The following is a 7,817-nucleotide window of genomic DNA, read 5'->3' as shown; positions in this document are numbered from 1 at the left end:
TGAAAAGACATTTCTTATGGCTAAGGCACTTACAACGGTATATAATAACTTGGAAAATGATATCCAGGTTGTGAATGTGTCCCTTAGCGATCAGGCTTTTGACCAATATTTTGTTGACATACACCTCTATTATCTTATCAATATGATCAGCAAAGATTGAGTTGACCAGTCATTGCTAGTTGGCACCAGCATTCTTAAGCCCAAATGGCATGACCCGTAGCAATATAAGCCTTTGTTGGTGGTGAAAGCAATGTGTTCTTTCGGTGAGATTTATTTTTATCTGGTTATATCCAGAATAGTCATCTATGAAGCTCAGTAGCTTACGCCTAGCGGTAGAGTCGATAAGGTGATCGATATGAGGTAATGGGAAGCTACCCTTAAGGCAGACTTGGTTAAGGTTTGTGCAGTTAACACACATTCACCACTTCCCGTTGCCTTCTTCACCATCACCATGTTGGAGAGCCAGGTGGGATATGAGACTTCAGAGATGAAATGTATATCATGCTATCTCCTTACCTCGGCCTGCATTGCCTTGTACTTTTCCATATTTTAAGCTCTTCTTTTTTGATGTACAGCTGTTTGTGATGGAAGGATACTGAGCTTGTGTGTAATTAGTTATGGTAAGACACCTGGCATGTCGGCGTATGACCAGGCGAACACTAGTTGGTTAGCCTCAGGAATTTTATCAAGGCGTCCCGCAGTTGGAGGTTTAGGTTAGCACCGATCTTGACTTTTCTCTCTAGGTTTTCTTTTGAAAGTGACACCAATATAGTTAACTAAATCGGTTTTTAACTTAGTTTCTATTTTTAGGTTCACTGGAGCAGATCAAGAAGAAATGAGCTTAAAAGAGCATGCGAAGCAAAGGAAACCTTGGAAATGACAAAGGCAAGGCACAAGGGATGCAGAAATGAGTTGAAATGAAGACATGGAGTATTCCTGGTCTAACTAGGAATCTCAGTCAAAGTAGGAATCCTAGGTGAACTAGGAAACATGTTCGGAGAAAGTGAAAAATGCAGAGTTCTAGTTGGACTAAGAAACATACTCCTGCCAGGAAAAGGAATCTTAATGACATAAGGAGTCTCAGTTAAATTAGGAGAGCAAAAGAAGATTCTGAAAGATTCAAGAATATTTCATGTGAAGAGTCATTGTTTGACTAGGAGTTTTGAAGACACAAGGAGTCCTGATGGGGCTAGGAACCTTAGAGCACTAGGAGTTATGGCTGATTTAGTACAGGAAGGTCAAGCTGCGCGTGAATTTGACATTTGACGAGAATTTATGTTTTGAGGCCCAAATCACATCGGGAAGCCCACGGACAAATTTATGCTTCATATTTCAAATAATATTGCACATGTGCTGTCCATAGAGGATTCTAGAAGGATTTGATGTCATTCTTGGAGAGTTTTAAGGGATTACAACATGCAGAAATGATGGAATCAAGTCCAGATACGTTGCTTGTTGCTCACACTCTTATTTGGACAAAATTAGAAGATAAAAATAAAAAAATTCACTTATTACTTCGGCAAATATATCTTATCTAAGATTTTAGACACTTCTCCTTGGTTGGTGATGCAGATGAACTTACATAGATTTATTTGATTGGTTGGAACTATGTGGAACAACCAGATAATTCCTAGAAATTAAAAGAAGGGTCCAGAAGACTTGGAGACTAAGGCTTGCCATCCCCTATAAATATACACCATTCTAATGTCAAGTCTCATTCATTCTTTCTTTCTTTCATGCGCCAAAACTCTCCCCATTCTCTAGTTCTCAAATTTCTGTGTTTTTCAAGCAAAGAGGAGGAGAAGAAGAAGCCGTGAGCAAGCCCTAGCCACTATCATCCACCCTTGTGCCATAGCATTGAAGTCTTGCTTTGAAGATTCAAGTGTTCCTCATCCATCCCTTCACAAGGTAATTCAATCTTTTTCCTTGTAAACTCTTTCATTTTTCTTTGTTTGAATTTGTGAACAGTGATTTCTAGTTGACATATAAAGTTAAGGGCAAAGTTTAAAGTCCGTCTTTATGCTTGAATGAAATTTGCTATTTCAATATGTTGGTTTTCATGTTGCTTATTTGAGTTTGCTCAATTAGTTTTGCTATATTGAAATTTCTTATAAATTAATCTTAATTGGTTCGAAACTTTTAGGATTTGCATGTAATTGGTGCTAGATTTGCGATTAAAAATTTACCTAATAGTTTTGTAACCCTAAATCATAAGTAGTAAAGGCTTTGGACAAAAGTTGAAATCAATTGAGGAAGCTTACAAGTAGATGAACTTTTTCATACTAGATTGTACACTCAAATTGACATCCTTTCTTTGTTCTTCAAGCATTGAATATGTTCTTCAATAGCTAACTTTTTAGACTATGATTGCATGCTCAATAGGACTAATTTTGACAGGACCCGCCCCGGATTTCACCCTGAAATCCGAAGAGGCCCTGCGGGGCCCACCTTAGAAGAAATTCTACTAAAAATTTGACAGAACTTCCCCTAAAAATGGACAACCCAAAACCTGTAGAAAAACATTTATACTTCTAAATCATCCATCCTTATTCTCCTAGAGCCACCCTGCTCCCTATATTACAACATCTCCCATATCACAAAACAATTCTAAAACTTAAGAATAATAATCTCAAGAGTTATCAGAGCAATCTATTTCTTAAGCGTACAAGAAGGTAGAATACAAGATAAACGACCAATACTTTTATAATGCGGAAGCTATGACAGCTATGCCTCAACCCCAAGTACGCTCGACCTCAAGCTAAACTGGCCTGCAAACTGGGCATTTAAAACCGAAGGGCCCAGGGGAAAACATTTAAAATCCGTTAGAGTGAGTGGACGAAAAATAAGTACTTTCAAATGTATAAGTAAAACTTAATGCTTTCCCAAGTTATTCTCTAAAATCTCGCATGCAGTAACAATCTTGAAAACACTCTTAATCATCCTCTTTACTGAAATCTCAATCACGTAACAAGAACATCTTGAAATCTCTTAAAATCTCATCCTCAATCCTTATAAACACATCCTTTTCATGAGGCTCGTTTGATGACTAGAAAGGACTGCTGTCTAGTCATCTCATGTCATCTAGGAGGGACTGCCACCCAGATGACGCAACGGAAGGGACTGCCAACCGGAATAGGAGGCGGTGGATAGATGGGACTGCCAACTAGCCACATGTAGTAGACGGGACTGCCGACTAACCACAAGTAGTAGACGGGACTGCCGACTAACTACCTCATGTCATCTGGAAGGGACTGCCAACCAGGTGACGCATCGGATGGGACTGCCAACCGGGCTGTAGTCTGGAAGGGACTGCCAACCAGACTATTACCTAGAAGGGACTGCCAACTAGGTAAGATACGCATGCGCCAAAACTGGCCTCCTTAATAAACTGAATAGCCTCCTCAGGAAACTGAAAATAACCTCTTTCAATTACTTGCTTTCGGAAAGAAACTTGGTATTACTTCAATAAATCAATAATAATTCACCGAAAGCATAACTCAGGATTAACTCACTAAATCAAACCTCAATATCTCAATAAATCCTCGAAAGCATCCTCGAAAGCATAAAATCAAATACTCTGTAAATCAATAAATGCTTTCAGAAAGAAAACTCAATCTAACTTCAAAGCTGATAAGTACGGAGCTCAAAGCTCAATAAATCTTGATAAATCAATCATGCTCAAATATTCGATGAAACATTCGTACTCGTGAATCCTCATAAAAACCGATATTCAAAATCCAAAATTCTCATAATATTTTCTGAATCAGTCACTTCCCGAAAATCATTCCTCAACTCAATAACTCATGAATGACTATCTCAAAAATCTACTAAAAGCCCACGGGAAGGAATTTCAATACTAATCTCGTAATTCATAAATAAATCTCGATAAACTAAATCTCATAAAACCATAAAACTCAATAATTCAAATTATAAATTAAATCTCAATCGGAAAATGCTAATATACTGCATGCACAATTAATTTAAAATAAATGTCCACTCACAGTACTATTTAGGCGACCACACAAACGGTTTCCTTCGTCGAGCAGTAGCTCGGTACGTCATCCTGTACACAAGTATAATTCGTGAATAACAATCCGGAAATTAAATACCATTCCCACATCATATCCTCATAAATCACCTATCCACTTCTTGGATTCAATCCAAACTTTACCACTATTACCAATTCATCGATTTACATATTCCACAACGAAAACGAGGGAAATCCGATGGCCGGATTTCCCACAATTCAATCACAAAACTCCAAACTTCAGAAAATCACAAACAATTCCAAATTCCTCCAAAATTCACCAAACTTCACAAACAACCTCTACAACAAATATAGGATTTAACTAGCTAAAAAAAAACAGAATATAAATCACTGTTCATACACTGCACTATTTCACCGTCGCACTATTCATGCTTGACACTGTTCATACGGCGCCCAACTCCTCCTCCGGCCACCAAATTTCAACCACATAATCATCTCAACATTCTAAGCACTTTTCATAACTGTGACCAAGTGAGAAAATACCTTGAAATGCTCCAATTTTTCCGATGAACACAAACCCGGAAATCTCCAAACCCACCAATTTGGAAATCCTTCAAATTCACCTTCCAAACGTGGAAATTCCAACTAGAAGTCTTGAGGGAAGATGATCAGTGACTCGAGGCGCTCCTAATAGAGCCAATTTAACCGCCGAAGATAGCCGGAAACTGGGGAATTTCGCCGGGGAAGCAAACTGCTACAGTAACAATGCTTGCATAAATTCGGGGTTTTCCGGCCAAATTGCCGATACCCACTGGTACCATCGTATAGAGGAGGAAGAGACGGTCCAAGGACAACTAGAATCAAGTCAATCGGAGGCCGGACGGTGAAGAAATCGGAAAAAGAAGGAGAGAAGGCGACGCGGGGGAAGAGGGGGAGAAAATCAGGGAGAGAGAAAAATGACGAGTTACCACAGTAACTCGTCCTATTTATAGAAAGTTGCCATGAACAGTAAGTTTACCATTTCGCTTATAACTTTCGTATACGAACTCCGATATTTACGTTCCACATATGCACGCGCTCGGTTTAATGTCCTCTACAACTTTCATGAAGGAAATTTTCTCAAATTTTGACCCGAACAAAAAGTCAACTTTTAGGGCCCCCTAAAATGTCGAAACGGAGCCAAAAAGTAAATGTAAAAGTCGTTTACCCATCGAAAGACTTGTAAACTGGTAAATTCGGGTTCGGGACGTCACAATCTCCCCACCTTATAAAAATTTCGTCCTCGAAATTCCATACTGTTGAAGTAGAGATGGGTGCACACGCCAATCCATAGTAAACAGTCACGAAGATGAATAGCACAACAATCGTACGGCCGTGGCGATGATAAGGCACAGAAAAGATGTGCAAGTCTGCTCAAATCATGTAGAAATTACCTTCAAAACTGATCCAAAACTTGACCAATTAGAACATGGAGATCAACCCTTATAAGAAACAATTCTCTAGCTGAAATCTAGCCAATTATTGCGATCTGAATAATTCCCACAGCGTTCTTACTAAATTCAGTGTCTTAGTAGGTAGATTTACTTCCACTCATTACTGACAGTCTTTAACAACTAAGGGAGATCATTGTCAAAGCATTATGTTTGAAGCAACCTGTAAATGGTTCAACTATATGAGCAGAAACACCTACTAAAATTCCCTAAATAAAGACTCAAGGCTAAATCAAGGTCGGTTACTTGAACGAACTACACCTTGAAACTGCATAACAAAATCAAATCTTCTTTGGGTTAAGTTCTCCCTTTGCAATCTTAAGTCAACGACTGGAGCAGCTGATAATTTCAACAATCTCAATTACACAAGCAACTAAAAACATATACTTAAAACCCCAAACTATGTTGTAGTACATACTCACAAATACACAACTTCAACGTCAAGAAATTTAGGTCAAATACTAGTCCATATAACTCATGGTATCAATATCACAAACTACTCAGTTTGAATAGTAGCATTCATACCTTTTTCATATAACTCGTATGGTGATGATCCACTTTGTTCACCAACAACATGATGATAATACATCTACCCACACTTAATACAATTTCAAATCGTACACGGGTTTATGGAAAGTCCAACAGTTAATAAAACACCACAAGATGTTCACTGATAACCCACATGTCTGAAACAACCAATTTTTTTGTAACCACATACCCGCACTTGCTTTTTGTCTGTTTGTGCTTAAATTTCTGATCGAATGTCGTGCACGTAGAGGTCCCACAGTTGTCAAGCATATCAAAGAGTAGCCTCGAACCAACCTATAAGTTCTTAATCATGAAGGTTAACGGGTCACTACACTTCCTTTGCGCTACTTTGATACCCAACTAAAACATTGATCAAAGCCTTGAGATGACATCTAAGTCAACCAGAGAAACTTCTTTGATACATACCCTGCTGGCCATAAGGCGACACATTTCGCATACCTGTTCATGTTCAAAATTTTTGTACCAGACTGCTAGCAAAGTAGTCCATTCTTTCTTCTCCGCGTTTCCAAACCATAATATTCCAATAATCAACGTCCAACTTGCAAGTATTTGAGTATAGTCAATTCTCCTTGCATGGCTCAAAGCCGATATCCCCAAACGATACTGTCATCGCTAAACTGAGGATGAAGTAGCTGGAGATCCGCCCTCTAACAACACTTATTCAATAATATTTAAGGTACAATAACAATTCCAAAAACTAATCTGCGCTAACTAAGATTGCACCAAAATTTCCCAAACCTCATCTCGCTAAGTATAAATCCAACAACACAACTCAATTAGAGTCGCTCAATAGTTAGTACTTCAAGTGTCGGTTGAAACCATTGATAAAACCCAAGTCCAAACAAACAATTAATTTTTAAACTCAACTCCAACATCCTGCTAAGTCATCGTACCTACAACTTCCTATACTTCTCCAAATATGGGCCACCATACAGTAGAAATATCAATTAATGTGAGAACTAAATCTCAAACAGTTTAACCCATTCCACAAGTAACGATACCAAGGTAATAAAACTCACTTAATTCCTTCAAAGCAAACTGTTAATATACGTATTCAACTCAAGCAGCAACCAATTTTCCTAGATGACAAAACGTTGTTCACAGAGTCTTTCCTCGAACAACAACCTTGATGCAAAACAGACACCTGTCCAACATCTCATTTCACACAAAGCGGTACCTGGATCTGAAATTAATCCAACCACCTGGCGATCCAATTCCTTCATTTAATCGCCATAGACATACGCCACTGTACAGACATACCGCATTACGTTTGACCCACATATAACAAGAATTCTGGTCAAACCTTAATTAGAAATATTTTCGGAGCCAACTGAGAAACTTATTTCCTCAAAGTTATTCCACTAACCACTCTTACAATATCACAATCTAACTGTCTAGCAAAAACTTCACCAACAATCTATCACAATTAATCTTCAAGGCTCCACAATTTACAACTCGAAACATACTCTGTATCACAAGTAATTCCACTTGCACCATTATGAATACCCAACGAGATCACTACCACTATTCTCCAATTTTTAGGTACAACCATTTCAACCAAAACGGATAACCAATTAAGTACACGCAATAGGCACAATCTCATATATAAAAGTTGTTTCTCATCTTCTCAATTAAATACTGCCAAACATCGTAACTCGATTGTAAAGCTCTAAGCGTCCAACTAAATATTCAAGTTTCAAACATAAAACTATATCAAAAACTTAAATTCTGTCTATCTCCTTACTCAATACGATCCAAAACTTCAAAAAGATCAATTATAAGTCAATGTA

Source organism: Rosa chinensis, chromosome 1, assembly GCF_002994745.2.
Source record: "Rosa chinensis cultivar Old Blush chromosome 1, RchiOBHm-V2, whole genome shotgun sequence".
NCBI lineage: Eukaryota > Viridiplantae > Streptophyta > Magnoliopsida > Rosales > Rosaceae > Rosa > Rosa chinensis.
This window is presented reverse-complemented; position numbering follows the sequence as displayed.